Source organism: Pinus tabuliformis, chromosome 1_2 (assembly GCF_031772625.1).
Source record: "Pinus tabuliformis cultivar Carrire ecotype Pingquan chromosome 1_2, CPIR1, whole genome shotgun sequence".
Lineage (NCBI taxonomy): Eukaryota > Viridiplantae > Streptophyta > Pinopsida > Pinales > Pinaceae > Pinus > Pinus tabuliformis.
In genome coordinates this window covers 874,407,253-874,424,072 of record NC_142298.1, presented here as the reverse complement: position 1 = coordinate 874,424,072, position 16,820 = coordinate 874,407,253, and positions in this window count along the sequence as shown.

Sequence of the window (16,820 nt, the reverse complement as noted above, 5' to 3'; positions counted from 1 at the left end):
AAGTTGTTTAATGAATAGTAAAATTGAGTAGAATTTGAAACATTTTGTATTTTTTTATGATAAAATTCTCATTTAATTTTAATGCATAAAAAATTAATTTAAAAGTACACAATCTTATGTATATATACATATTACACATGTTGTGCAAGGCACCCATGAGGATGAGGATGACGATAGATCGTAGATGCGAGCGAGATTCTCCTTGATGCATATTTGTATTTGACAGTATTTTTATTGTTAGATCTAAGACTTGTGTGATCTATAATATTAAAAAAAATGGAGTTTATACATTATGCATGATGATTCTTATAATGTTGTAGAAGATAATATGGATTTGGGTTAATAATTAGGTTTTGTCAAGTTGTTTAATGAATAGTAAAATTGCAAATTATAAAACATGGTACATTTTTCATTCATGAATTGTATCATGGTGTAGATGTCCAAAGCAATCATAACTAAAATTACATTATAAAACATGGTGTACATTTTGCATTCAGGAATAGATCATCATCTTTTATAGAAGAGCTACTATGGATGTGGGTTGATACTTAAGTTTTAAAATAAAGTTCTTCAAGGCAAACATACTATAAAATTACATTATAAAACATGGTACATTTTGTATGATGCACGGTTTCATGCTTAAACATTTTACATTTAAGTTCATGAATATGAAGCAATCAAAATAAATTTGCATTTGATTGGTATTTTATATGGCTCACATATGTATAGTTTTAGAACCCAACTTTTGATACCCATTGTAATAGTTACAGTTTCCCCATACCAACTTTTCAAGTGGTATATGTTTGAAGTCAAATGATAAGTAGAATGCATATAGTTAAAATGTGGATAAGCAGAATGCATCAAAATTGTGAAAAAAGGTAGTCACATATGAGTTACACTTTGAATGCCATTATTACCCACCAAATTTCTCATTGATCAACCTTTGCTTGGTTGTTCTAGTTAATTTCCAACTCTTTGTTTGATGTAAGGTTTCAAGTTATAGTTTGTGAGTTTAATCAACAATCAACATTATAAAACATGGTACATTTTGCATGATGCATGGTTTGATGCTTAAAGGTTTTACATTTAAGTTCATGAATATGAAGAAATGAAATTAAATTTTCATTTAGTTGGTACTTTGTATGGCTCACATATGTAGAGTTTTAGAACCCAACTTTTGATACCCTTTGTAATAGTTACAGTTTCCCCATACCAACTTTTCAAGTGATGTATGTTTGAAGTTAAATGATAAGTAGAATGCATCAAGTGATAAGTAGAATGCATATAGTTAAAATGTGGATAAGTAGAATGCATCAAAATTGTGAACAAATGTAGTCACATATAAGTCACATTTTGGATGCCATTATTACCCACCAAAGTTCTCATTGATCAACCTTTGCTTGGTTGTTCTAGTTAATTTCCAACTCTTTGTTTAATGTTAGGTTTCAGGTTATAGTTTGTGACTTTAATATACAATTAGCATTATAAAACATGGTACATTTTGCATGATGCACGGCTTGATGCTTAAAGGTTTTACATTTAAGTTCATGAATATGAAGCAATGAAAGTAAATTTGCATTTAGTTGGTACTTTGAATGGCTCACATATGTAGAGTTTTAGAACCCAATTCTTTGTTATAGTTACAGTTTCCCAATACCAACTTTGAGTGATGTATGTTTGAAGTTAAATGATAAGCAGAATGCATATAGTTAAAATGTGGATAAGTAGAATGCATCAAAACTATGAACAAATGTAGTCACATCTAAGTCACATTTTGGATGTCATTATTACCCACCAAATTTCTCATTGGTCAACCTTTTCTTGGTTGTTCTAGTTAATTTCCAATTCTTTGTTTGATTTTAGGTTTCAAGTTATAGTTTATGAGTTTAATCATTGTCTTTGCTTAATTTTCTTATGATTTTTTTGGAAAGCAAGTTATGCCCCAACCCTATCCATTCCATTCAATAAAATCTTTGCATGCTTTCATACCCAATTTTTCTCACCCTTTGAACCTTTCAATAAGGTCTTCTACCAAATATAGTTAACACATAAAATTCTCATTATCCTCCTCCTTCTGTTAGAGGTAATGTTATATTGATCTAGTCTATTTGCATGCAGATGTATGAAAGGTTTTTTTCTGCGTAGGACTAGAAAAGTGTTGAAAAACAAAGTTTTGTGATTGAAAGTAGGACCAAAGTTTTGAGATATTGCCATAGTATATCTGGAAGAAATTCTATTATAGCCTCATGAACTTCTATTTTATAAGCATATTTGTAGTAAGTGCCCCATATATAATAGACCATTGCACTTTCTCTCTATTTTTATGATATTTATGGTACATATATATGAGATATGTGTTTTTTACAAAAGGACATTCCATTAAGCTTATGAAATACATACATTCTAAAGTTAAAGTACCTTCTTTGTCTTAAAGTCTATTACTATTGTATTTTTCTTAAAATATGAGAAATCTTAGAGATTGGGAATTAAAAATTGCAATGTTGAATCAATCAAAGTTGCATTAATATCAATGTGGGCCTAACTTTTTGTCTTAGTAAATAAAATTTTCAAATATTAAATACTATGTGTGGAGCATGCATTGTTAGTTGATAGGTTCATATAATGGAGATGATGCAATGCACATATAGATGGTGTATGCACTACATGTATAGGACAAACACATAATAAAATACATTTTTTTGACCTATTTAGGACACTAATTTGATTCTATCATGATGTACAAGAGATACAAAAACAATTGAAATTGATGGTAATGTGATTTTAATAAAGTAAATAATGTCACTAAGCTAGTACTAAAAATATTTGAAAAGATGCAAAGATGACATAAAGAAGAAAAATGCATCGTAAACAAGATAGATGCATGATCAAAAACAAACAAAAAGATTGTGATGCCACATCCTTACATTATAGTAGTATTTGGTATCTTTGAATTTCCTTTCAACTCAACAACAAAGTCACTACATTAATGAAAACAATTATATAATACCGAGTAGTAGCTAGAATGGACAACTTAAGAGTGCACAAAAGGAAGGCTAACAATCTACTTGAACTCTTTATGAGAGATGAATACAAGGAGAATATATTGTGGGCCAGTTCAATTAAAAATATTATAGTGGAATTCCATCTTCAATGATTTGTCCATGGCCAACTTTCAACATTCTCCATTTTTTAATTTCTATTTTTTTCTTGATTGAACTTCTACCAAATTTATGCGCATTGCACACACCAAGTGGCTATATTGACAATAGTCTTGAAAGTAAACATGACTCATCTTGGTTTCATGAGTTTCTTGGAAAAATACCCTTTCAGTATAATAGACCCTCTTTCATATATAAAATTTTTATCATCATAGTCATCTAATAACTTCATCTTTCGTTTAGTGCACTGCATGAAATAATATTTGACATTTTCTATGTTGTTAATGGGTGAAACTACAACAAAAACATCTCCTGCAAAATAAAAAAAAATGTGCAAATCCATATCATCATTAACAAAAAATTAGTTATGAACATGTGCAAGTTTATTAGATCTAGATCTATATTTTAACTATTATTTATATTTATACACAATTATTTTAAAAACATAAAACACACACACGCACACACACATATATATCCTTTGAGAGAAATTGAAATGTTACCTTCTCTAACGAGATTAGAAACTCTATCACCTTCGGATGACACTATATTCTCCTCTGATTCCATCTCTTCCAAGCTTGCAAGCAACATTTTCCCTTTTGTATTAAGTTTTGTATGTTGCCAAGCTTTCACATACATATTGTTTTCACAAGCATCATTGAATTTTGTGTCTTCTATGCAAACCGTACAAAAACAATATTCCTTTCTTTTATCAAATGCAAATGCATCTCAGTACTCCTTTGTTTTAATTGAATACAAATTTCGAGTCCATTTTACTATTTTAGCTTCATATGTTATCGATTTATCTACATAGTGGACTCCAATATGCCAAAAGAACCTGTAATAAATTCAAACAAGAATATAAATAAGTTATTTAAAATACAATTTATATATCAAAGATAATTATCGATCAATTATTCAAACTATAATTTAAAAAATTTAAAAATTAACAAAAATCATCATATATTATAAATATATACAAGTTCATATATATACATACATGTGTATCTCCCTTGATGGGTTAGTCTCATGGCTTAGTGAAACAATGCACCATTGAATAACTTGATCAGCTGAGACAAGCCAGTTGGCAGAGAGGTCCATTTGATATCTTAAAAGTGCTCAAGCTATGCATTCCCCTACGCCATCATGTTCTCCTTTTCCATGACGAGTCTCAAAGAAATTCCAACAAAGTTTAATGTTGGTTTTCATACGAAGATGACACAACTAGAAGAATGATCGTGAAGATTTGAATTGACCTGCACATCCATCTTACCATATCCCGTGTTCTTTGAATTTTATACCATGAGCTTTCAATGAATGCTAAGTCTTATTGAAGCAATTTGTACAAAATGTGTATCATGTGTACGATCAACGTTGATATAAAAATGATATTCCTTAATAACATGGCGATTGTCATTTGTGCTTTCCATATGATCAACATTTTGTTCAGTATGTATATATAGAATATGGACAAGCATAGAGACTTGATTAAAATGATAATATTCACTTTGTATTTCATTTTGTGCAACAAATGTGTAATTTTCTACAAAATCAGCAATCGACAAAATTGTCCATGGTGGAAAATTTTCACGCAATTTTTTGAATTGCAAGTCCTTCCATCAAGCTCTATGAGAGTGATTGGTGTATTTATAAATTTATGTTTCAAACTTCTCCAAAAAATCTATCCCAGAAATCTCATCTTCTTTTAAATCAATTCATTTAGGACTTGTACTACCACTTGCACCAATTGATGTATGGATATATTCATATCTTTTCCATTCCACTTTTATGTTGGATAGTGATTGATCATTCATAGAAATAGGATATTTGTTTTGAAAGAAAGTCAAATTTCCACAATGATCAGATTTTTTACCACCAACAAAATTATTTTGGTAAAATAATGCATGATTTTCTCTTCCACATAGAATCTACGATATGAAATCATGGATAGTGGAAGGAGGTGATGAATTTCTCCAAAATGTTTTACCAAAAGTAAGGAATGTGTCATAATATAATTGAAATTCCACATGATAATGACAACAATAAGTGTCATGTATAGTGATAGTCTTAACATACCATGGTTTTTTTTGCACAAAAGTATTGATTGAGACATTAATTCCACGATTCTCTTCTTTGAACTTCTTGAACAAATCTATTTGAGTGGTGTCCAAGATATGTTTTGGATGTTATTCATATTGATTATGTGTTATTCTTTGTCACATCACATCCCTTTCTTTTGGTGAAACACGTGAATTTTTCATCCAATATTCACATATCATATTTTTAACATTTTCTCCAAGTCTATCTTTGTATGGTTGCCTACAAATGATTGTCCAGCAAGCAAGCTCATCATTTGCATCTATTTGCAATCGAAAATTCCTATGCTTGTGAAATGTTTTTCGTGAGGTCCCTAATGCTTTTTCCATAGATTTTATCAATCAATTTTCTTTAGTAGATGATTAAACCATTGTTGTTTGTATTTCTCTACATGCATCTACATCTCTTTTCTTTCTACATCTTCCAATTGATTTTATAGCACTACTTATATTTTGAATCACATACTCCTTTACATTTTTATCTTTTGTCGGGTTTTTAATGCCCAATAGTGTTATAGCTTCATTTAATTTCTTCAATGTTAAGAGACCTCTCAAAATTTCAGCTTAAACTGTCACATTTTCATCTTTGAAGAACTTGTCAATAATGATTTTAACACGATATCATATAACATAGTCACATTTTTTATCTCCATATGTGTCAATGTCGACATTTTCTAACATCTCATCATCAATATTGATTTCACCTGTACATATGAGAATTTAATGTAAATGAGTATAAATATACATTAAATAATTAAATAAAAAAATAGAGAATGAAATTGAAACTAGTAAATATGTATAATTTCAATAATACATGACATATATATACATACCTATGGGTGGTTCAACTTCTTATTCACTTGAATCTCTTTCAACATATTCAACAACATCAACAATGACTGATTCATTTTCTTCTTCACTTTGTCTTTCAACATTTTCGATTTCATCATCAGTGTTATGAGGAAAATCTCTCTCTGTTTACATTGCAAAATATTTTTTCAAATTAGTTCGTCAAATAAAATAAAAATTGCACAATACAATATAAAATTTTAAATATCATTTATAATATATACATTTACATACCTGGTTCAAATTCTTGTTGAGATTGATTTACTCTTCATTAGGGGAATTTTGAGGTCTAAAATGGCCTCCTAAGCAAATTATAAAATAATAGTGGAAATAATAAAATAAGAATAGATTACATCATCAAATTTTTAGGGAAAAAATAAAAAACTATTTTTTCAACTCGTATTTTCAACTTATCTCCTTATGTGTTTATTCAAATTTCGAGCGGAAACACTTGTTGGATGCATAATTTGATTCCTCATCCAAGGAGTACCCATGTTTCATACTTTCGATGGACCTTGCTATGCGAAATTGAGAAATACATGAAAAATGTGATAGGAATCACGTTTTTCATGTATTTCGTGTTTTTCGTGTAGCAAGGTCCATAAAAAGTATGCAACATGGGTACTCCTTGGATGATTAATTAAATTTTTCATCTAATGAGTACTCTCGCTCGAAATTTGAATAAAAACTTAGGGAGATAAGTTTAAAATACGAGTTAAAAAAGTAGTTTTATTATTTTATTATTTTTTAATATTTTTACTTTTTTACTCCAAAAATGGTGAATCATCCCCCATGGTTGACATCATCATCTTGAATCCTATTAGTTTTTATAAAGTTTATTTTGGTTGTACATTTTTCTTAGGAGGCCCATTTTAAACCTCAAAATTCCCCTAATGTTAATATTTAAGTGTTCTTCCTTCTTTCTTTTGTAATAGTTTCTCGAGTATCCTCTATGAACCTCAATGTCTCTAATTCAATCATATTTTCTCTTGCAATTTCTTTGATTCCCCATGATAATTCAATCTATATAATTTTTTAAAAATTAATAAAAAAATTATATTAAGAAATATAATTTCAAAGAAAAAAATGTATACTTTAAAAAGAAATTAAAAAAAATACAATCATGGAGAAGAAATTGGGAAATAGACATTTTCATTAAAATAAAAGTGCGAAAAAAAACTTTAATACTAAAACCTTAAAAAAATATTACTTATGTTATGCTTAATCTTATTTACCTATTTAAGAAATTTGCTACTAAAAAAAATTACTATCTAAAATCTAGCCATAAAAAGTTCAATATCCAAAAGGTAGATCCAAAAAAAATATTATCCATTTTACATATAAATGAAAACCCTATCTAAACTCTGGTAGGGTTTCTATTTTAATCTCTGAATCAAGCTAGGAGGGCTGGCGGTGGCCAGCTGAATCACACTTCCAAGTCCTCTGTCAGTCTCGGTCTAAGTTGGTTCTACAGACCCAAGAGGTCCCTATGAGTGCCCCTCGCTCGAACAGGGGGGGCCACCCTCTTTCAAGGATGTAGCAATTCAAAATCCGTTTGTCCAGGGTAGTCGACCAGGGGCCGGAGGCCCTTCTTCTTCCTTGATGGTTGTGTAATCTCTAGTAATGGGGGTTCAATGGCAAGCCCAAGGCAAGAACCGATGCGTCCCAAAGTCTAAAAAGAAACTGAAGTTCGTCATCTCAAACAATCGCCTAGAAAAATCAAGACAATATATGAAGGATCATGCCATGATTTGCAAGTTCTTGGGAATTTGGCCTAGGGAGCAAGACATTCTTCAATGGATCCAGAATAAATGGGCACTGAGAGGCCATATCGAACTCAGATTGAGAGCAAAGGGTTTTTTCACAGTGATCTTTGAAGATCTGGAAGATCACAAGAGGATCTTCGAGAATGGCCCATACTTCATGAGCAGCACTAACCTCTTCCTCCACTACTAGGAAGAATGATGCAACCCCGACAAGGAAGAATTTCAGGCAGCACTAGTATGGGTCAAGTTTTACTCCCTCTCAGATGCTTTCTTGGAACCGAACATCTTGGAAGGAATAGGCAATGCGATAGGGAAATTCATGAAAAACTCGGAGATAACCAAGCAGCGAAGACATGCAGCATATGCTCGCATTTGTGTCTACATGAACATCTCTCAGCCTTTACCAGAATCCATAGATCTAGTCTACCATGATTCCATCTAGACTCAACCCTTGGACTACGAGCACGTTCCCTTTAAATGTCGTCGATGCCATGAATATGGCCATTTTTTCTGGGATTTCCTACTTACTCTTGCGGAGGAGGCCCACCAGGCAGCCTATCATAGAGATGAGGAAGGATTCCAGTAGGTAGGAGGCCTTCACAATCGTCCAGCTCGGTCTAATGCAAGCTCCACAGAAGTTTGTTCCCAACCATCGTCATTGTCACAGTCTCAGCCAACATCAGCATCTCAACCTACGAAGCTGTCTTTGCCTCCTGGAGATGCAAACCCTTTTTCTCTGTTAGAAGTCACGGATCCAGTGGAGGAGCACCCAATCGAGATCCCAACCCCACCCCAACCACCACTTCAAGCTATGGAAGTGGACAAAGTCACCCCAAGGCAAGAGGATAAACTGATCACCAAGAGAAAAGTGTCGGAAACAACAAAGAATGACTGAAGATTGAAGGAGACATTAACCCAAACAAGCAAAGTTCTAGAACAGGAGGAGAAGCACAATCGACTTGGGCTAGAAGAAAAGAAAATGTTGGATATCTTCAGACTATGGATAAGATCAGACATCAAAGACATCCCAACCAATCAACTGACCCACTTCAGTAATATTTTCAACCAATGGAGTGCCATATCTGGCAAGAAAGAAGTGGATCTAAAACCCCCAAGGAGAGAGACTGGCCCCCTGGACATCACATACCCTGATCTAGGGGATTCCGAGAAAGGAAAGAAAGGGCGAAATATGACTAAGGAAGTGATTAGAGAAGCAGGTGAACTTTTTTTGAACTCGGGTCAAATGGGACAATTAACGGATTACTTTCCCAGATCTGTCCCTCATTCTCAATGAAGATAATTTCATGGAACATTTGGGGCTTAAACAATAAAGGTAAGCTCCTAACCCTTAAAGATAAGATCTCGAAGTATAAGCCAGATATAGTTATGATCCAGGAAACAAAGATGACGGAAGAAAATCTCAAAGAAGCCAGCCAATTTTGTTGGAGGCAGAGTGAAGCCATGACAATCGAAGCTATTGGAGCAGCGGGAGGAATTGTGATCCTATGGAACCCTAGTAACATCATTTTCAAAGACTGGATAGGGACTCACCACACTTTATCTGATAGCTTCATGCCCGTAGGCTCTGGCCTTTGGACCAGCTTGATGGTAGTCTATGGACCAGTGATCCCCCAGGAGAAGGAGGCCTTCTTGCGCAACCTTCATATTCTGAGTGAGAACAAGACTGAACCGAATTGGATCATAGGAGGTGACTTCAATATCATTCAGAATCTAGAGGAGAAAAGAGGAGGAATAAGGCGCTTAGAATCCACCTTTGAGGCCTTCAATGACCTAATTGAGGATCTTCAGTTGGCAGACATTAGAATGCAAACTGGGATCCACACTTGGAACAACAAGCGAGGTGGTCATCATCAGATCACCTGTCGGTTGGACCGCTTCTTGTTATCTGAGGATTTAATCCTGAGAGACCTTGCGTTGGAGGCATCCATTCTCCCATCCATGGGATCCGACCACTGGCCCATAAGCCTTGCCATCTCTTTTCCATCTTTGCCTAAAAACAAGCCTTTCAGATTTGAGAGCTTCTAGCTGAGGCACCCGAGCTTCATGGATAAGATAGAAGAATGGTGGAAGGAAATCAAGGTTGACGCCAACACTCATATGCAGGTCTTCCAGTGGAAACTTAAGGCCCTGAAGCAGAAAATTAAAGGGTGGAACTGCGAAGAGTTCAGGGATATCTTCAAAGAAAATTGAAAGCTCAAGGAAAGGATGGAAGTTGTTCAAATGCAAATGGTGTGTGAATCTTGATCTGAGGAACTGGTATCCAAAGAAGGGAACCTGATCTCGGCACTTGAAGAATGAAGAATCCAAGAAGAGAACCTATGGTGGCAGAAATTCTGGACCCGGTGGCTAAGGGAAGGGGAATAGAACTCAAAGTTCTTCCATCGCTCAATGATCAACCATAGACAGCACAATTAGATTACCTCTCTTCTCTCTGAGGATGGTATTCATTTGGATCGGCATGAATACATGGAGAGGGAACTGATTTCCTTCTACTCTTCACTGTTGAGAGAAGAAGGGTATGACCGGTCAAAGGATATAGCAAGGGTTACTCGTCACAGTAGAAAAAAACAAGGATTTTCTTCGCCCAATCACTAGAGATGAGGTGGAAACGATGGTTAAAAGTATGCCTTCTAATAAGGCATCGGGACCTGATGGTTTCACTTCAGAGTTTTTCAAGATTTGCTAGCCCATTCTAGGGACAAAGATCGTGGAACTAGTGGAGGAATCTCGTAGGCACAGGCAAGTGTGGTCAAGTCTCAATTCCACCTTCCTCATATTGATTCCTAAATCCAAAGAAGTCGACTCTCCTAGCGGATTTCATCATATAGCCCTCTACAATGTGATCTACAAGATCCTTTCATCTATTTTGGTTCGCCACTTGAAACCCATTCTTCATCACATCATTAGCCCAGAACAGTAGGGGTTTTTTGAAGGGAGGCAGATCCTGGATGTAATTGTCATTGCCCATGAAGTCATCCATTCCCTAAAATCCCAGAAAAAACAAGGGATGTTTCCTAAATTAGATCTTTCGAAAGCCTATGATAGGCTTTGTTGGGCATATTTGTTGGGCATCCTTCGGGCTTTCAGTTTTGCTAGGGACTGGGTAACCTGGATGAAATCACTAATATCCATGCTTTTTTTCTCAATCCTGGTAAATAGCACCCCTTCCCCCACCTTTAATTCCTCTATAGGTCTTCGTCATGGAGACCCGTTATCACCTTTCCTCTTCATCACTGTAGTAGAGGGCCTCATCCATTTAATCAAAGCAGCTAAGAGCGAAAATGTCTTGCGAGGTCTCCATTTTCCTGACACATCTATTGATATGAATCATCAGGAATTTTTTTATGACAACCCCTTGTATGCAGAATCAAATCTTGAAGGAGCTCTGCAAATTGATAGCATCCTCAACGAATTCTAGGCGGCATCAAGTATTCTCTTAAATAAAGATAATTCAAATATTTTTTTCTTTCATACCCCTCGGCCTGTCCAATCCTTCCTGGCTAGGGTCCTGGGATTTTCTATAGGAATTTTACCTTCGAAATACTTGGGAGTTCCCCTCCTGGCCAACCCTCTTTGTATCACCCCCTAGAAAGAATTATGTGCTAAAATTCAAAAAAAACTTTCCAATTGGACTTTTCATGTTTTGAACCTTGCAAGAAGGGCCACCCTCTTAAAATATGTCCTCCAAACGATACCCCTATATCAACTATCATCTCTCCCTGCCCCTAAAAGTATATACCGAGATTTAACCGTCGTGTTTAGGAATTTTTATGGAATGGAGCTATAATGGAATGAAAGTGGCCACTAGTAGCATGGGAAAAACTCAGTGTCCCCAAATATCTAGGCAAGTTGGGTCTTAGAGATCCAAAGGACTTGAATGCTACCCTCGATGCCAAGTTGTGGTGGTGTTGGATTCAGGGGGGCACGGAATAATGGAAGCTCATATTGACACAGAAATATGGGCAAGGAAAAACCCAAGGGGAGTTGTTGAGGAATCACTCTAAGACCATTGGTTCGGAAATTTGGCAAATGGCTAACCACAATAGCCACATTATTTGGGATCACTTCTTTTGGGAAGTCCAGGATATTCAATCGGCACTCTTCTAGGATGATTCATGGCAGTAACATCCTCGCCTTTCCCAATATCCCAATCTTTAGACGTTGCATGATGCAACCAGGAACTGGGACAGAGGTGAGTGGTCGATTATTGGCGAGAAGGCTATGAAGATAATGGTTGGCATCGTTGGAAGAAGGCACAAGATCGGTCAGTTCACATTAGCAATGAGGAATGGGAACCATTGCTCAATCAATTGGCCCATCAGAGAATCCACCAATCTCAGCGCCTAGATAAACTCAGGTGGGGATACTCAACAATAGGTAACTTCTCTCTACATGAAGCTTATCTCATCAAAAAGATGGCCCTAAATAATCCTAGAAGGAAGATATGGCAGTGAATCTAGGGTGATAGATTATGGCCTAAAGTGGCACATTTCTTATGGTTGGTGGGGCACAATAAGATCCTCACCTAGGACATATTAGTAAATTAGGGTTATGAGGGGCCTTCTAGATGTGCTCTATGCCTAGCCTCAGAGGAGACAATGCAACACCTATTGAAGGATTTTCCGCTTGTAAAATAAGTATGGAGGTAGATGGATGATCTCTTTGAACCCATGGACTATGGCAAGGAAGATATCCAAGCGACCTTCGAAGAATGGCAGACACATCGTTTCTGCAACCCCATTGTTAATAGAGAATGGAATCTTTCCCTAGGGTTTGCCTTATGGAATTTCTGGAAGGACCGCAACTGATCCATCTTTTAGAACAAACCACCCTCTAGCTCTCTACTATGGACATGGATCAAAGAAAATATTAGGGAAACCATCGTCTCAAAAAATGGGATCCCAGAGATTGGAAGGCTAATCCAACAAAAGCTCGCATCCTCTCCTCCCTCAGCCTTGCCCAAGATCTGATATTCCCAGCGAACTCCTCTTCAAAGGCTCTTGGAACAGCCTCTCCATCAATTTTCTCTAGTCCCCTCAAGGATGCATCCAAGTTAATTTTGATGGGGCTTCCAAAGGAAACACTGGAGAGGTAGGTTATGGAGTTCTTCGAGATCATATAGAACAACCAGTTTATGCCTTCGCAAGATACTGTGGTATTACCACTAATAACGTGGTTGAGCTAACAACTCTAGAACACAAGCTCATTTTAGCACAGGATCAGTATCGGAGACGATTGCATATAGTTGGAGACTCAAAGTTTATTATCAAAATTACCCAAAATATCATTAATGGGTCTACCATTCGTAAAATTTATTGGAGTTGACAGCTGGAAGCACAATTAGATAGGGTCAAGCAACTCTTGTTAGGTTTCGAGTATGTTTCTACTAGCCACATCCTTCATTCAGGAAACAAAGTGACGAATTGGCTGGCAAACTGGGGATCCATAAGTAACCATAAAGACTTCACCTCTTCCTGAAGGGACCAGAGAAGCAAGGAAAACCTGGATCCAGGAGATCTTCAGACTATCTAGGATCTTATAGATACATACCTTCTGGTCCCTGGTGGGGGTGCCTTAATTGTTGGACAAGTGGTAGAGGAGGCGACAGTGGAGCTTGTCCAACCTCCACACGCGCACCACCTCCATGTTTAATAGACATGATAGCAAGGGTCAGCGTGCAAGGTTTGCACCCACGACGATGGCTATTAAATCCCGTCCTTGGAGTTGGTTACACATTGCTTGGTTGTGGTGGGAGATGGTAGTGTTGTGCAGTGTGGTAAGGGTTTTGGAGCTCTTTCATGCCTCGTCGAGGTCTAGCCCTTCAGGGAGAGGCGGAGAAGACAAAAACTAGTGCGCAATGCGGGGTGTGTTGGTAGTGTTGGATGATCCTTGGGACCTTGGAACGTCCAGGGAGAATGAACCGGTTGGAATTCTCATCAGCCTAGTTCATTTGCATGATGCGATGTAGGGGAGAGGAGAAGAGCCAAGGCTGAGAGACCTTGGCCAAACACTGGTGAATTATCCTCTTCTGGTTCATGAGTGGTGGGGAACTTGTTTGGGAGACTAGTGGTTTGGGACTGATTGGCACCTGCGGCAAGAATTTGGTTTCTCAGGGCCCGTGAGAGGAATTACAGTTGGGAAGGGCTCGGCTAGCTAGAGGAAATACGCAAAGGCAAGTGTAGAAGAGGTGGTGGGACGTTGCGTTCAGCTTCTAGAGCCCTATGCTGAGGAATCCTCGTCCCGTTTTGCCTGGGTATGGAGAGTTGATTACAGTGATGATAGGTGCAGGATAGCCCCTCAATTCTCTTGTGGGGCAGTGGTAGAAGTTACATTGTTTTCTGTTGTTGTGTGGGTTGGGAGGGTGTTCGGGTCTGTCGCTCTTTCAAGTTTTTTTGGTACGTTGGGATGCCTCGCCACCAAGGGAGACCAAATTGTAAGGGTGCTAATCTGCGAAAATCAGATCAGTTGGAGCAGGACAATGATGCCTTGTTATGTTTTTCGCAAAGTCGTGAGACATAGGAGAGAGTTGATGGCTCCCTGGTGGCATATGGTTGCTCTGGCGACGTTGGAGTCTATCACTGCTCAAATCTAGAACATTCAAGTGAACATGAAAAACCTCAAGAACCAAAGGTATGATGACCGTAATGAGAAAGTAGCTTTCATCAATGACATTCAATTTAGCCAAAGTGAAATCATTGAATAATTGGATAATTTGCGACGGCATCAAAGGCGCACCAACGACCACCTTCGCAGTGTGGAAGTGAGGGTGGAGCATATTGATTTCACATGCACGAATATGTTGGCTATTTCGACGCTCCCATTGTAATCGCCCCCCAACCCCCCTCCTTAATATGCTTCTTTCTGTTATGTTTCTCTTTTGTTTACGATATGTATGTCATGGCTCCTAAGCCACCAGAAAATAATTTTATGAAGCCAGTGGCTCATGTTATCCTCCAGGTCTCAATCTCAACAAGTCTGGTGGGACTGAGAGAAAGGGGCATGTTGAGATGCATTTTCTTCTTTGCACTTTGATGTTAATATAATGATTGAACTTTGATTGAAAAATAAAAATAAATAAATAAAATAAAATATAAAATAAATAATAAATAAAATAAAATAATATATAAATAAATGAAAGTTAAAAAATAAATAATAAAATTAAATAAAATTAAAAATAAAGATAAATAAAAAATTAAAAATTAAAAATAAATAAATAGATAAAAAATTAAAACCCTATCTTCTACTTCAACCTTATCAATCCTCAAAGATAAGTCAACAATCAACCCTACTCAACAAAAATCATCAAGCCAAACCCTAACTATACAATCCAGTAACACTCAACACTCTAGCTATAATACAACAAGTATTAAACCCTAGTTCATGTATATCAGTAATATAATCCCTGACACATCAGCCAACTCTATAATCAAATCTGCTTAACATTGTCAAACTTAGTAGCTTTAGTAGTAAACCCTTGTGATTGACAACATTAATAACCCTGAATAATAATTTGATCTAGCAATATAATGACACACTAACACTGACAATAAATCCTAAATATTCATACAACCAAACCCTGAATCAAGAGCTTTGAAAAAGATCAATTTAAACCAACAATTCAACATTCTTCAATAAGAAACTCAATGAAAGATATGATAAACTTTTTTTTTTAAGTCTTGAGGTAATCTTATAATTAAATTACTAATTATAGTTTCACATCTACGACTTAGCAACCATTGACAGATAATAGTAGAAACAATTCATTAATGCATAAGTATACAACATAAATTAACATTTCCACGGTAATTATAGTATGATAAACTAGAGAAAAAAATCTCATACAATTGCAAATACTAGAATTAATCTCCCCATAATTGGTCAGTTGACTTCTATATTAACTTGAAAAGAATTTACAATGCCAAGCAAAATTCCCTTCTCTTTTGTTTCTCATCATATTTATACACAACAAAGTTGAGGGAGTGGAAATGTTCCATCTTCTCAATTATTGGTATTCTCCACATGACCTATAAATGTGTATTCCTTTTATTTTCTATATTTCTGAACATCACAATTGCATGCTTCAAATGTTTTGTTAATAAATTCATTTTGTGGAAAGTATGATTGTTCAAAAATATTTTTGAATGAGGCAACACGTTATTTTAATTCTTTTTATATTTTTTCAAGTTTAGTAACAAAGTTTTAATTCATGTGATTTTGTTAGTTGGATCTTCAATGTAACTTTTCATGCATGATCTATTAATACTTGGAAGGGAATGAATTCAGATCACATTTTCAAAATATTTTATGACCTCAAAACACAAAACTATCACATGGACCAAATGAGGAGAGGTGACATTTTTCTACAACTCTTTATATCACTTACCACACTATGGCGTAGTTTACTAACTCTTGTTAAATGGTTTTCCATGCCTTCCAAGAAGGATATTTACAATACAGTAGACCAAAATCATTGTTGAACATATCATTCTCTCTCAACAAAGGTTCTTAATGGGAAATACCACAAAGATAATTTTATCACCTTTTAATTGAATCAAATTGAAGCTTTGCTCGGTTTTGTGATGTTTGCTAGGCCTATATTTAGTTTTGAGCATTGAACACATCTTGAATTTTCCCTTTAAATTGTAGAACTCTATTTGTGTAGTATTCAATTCATCTTGAACCTCCAAGACATAATAAATAAATTTTATAATATCATAGTAAGTTGATTTATGGTAGTTTACCTTATTTTTCAACAATGTTATTTTGTCTTTATAGTCTTTCATATGTTTCACAATTTCTTTTACTTGATTCACAATAGTTTGAGCAAACACAAACTCTACAAAATCAGTTACTAGCATATATAATTTATTGGCAACCAAAATAATAGATTTAGTGGTAATCACAAGTTATTGATTGAGAGTGGTTTTCCT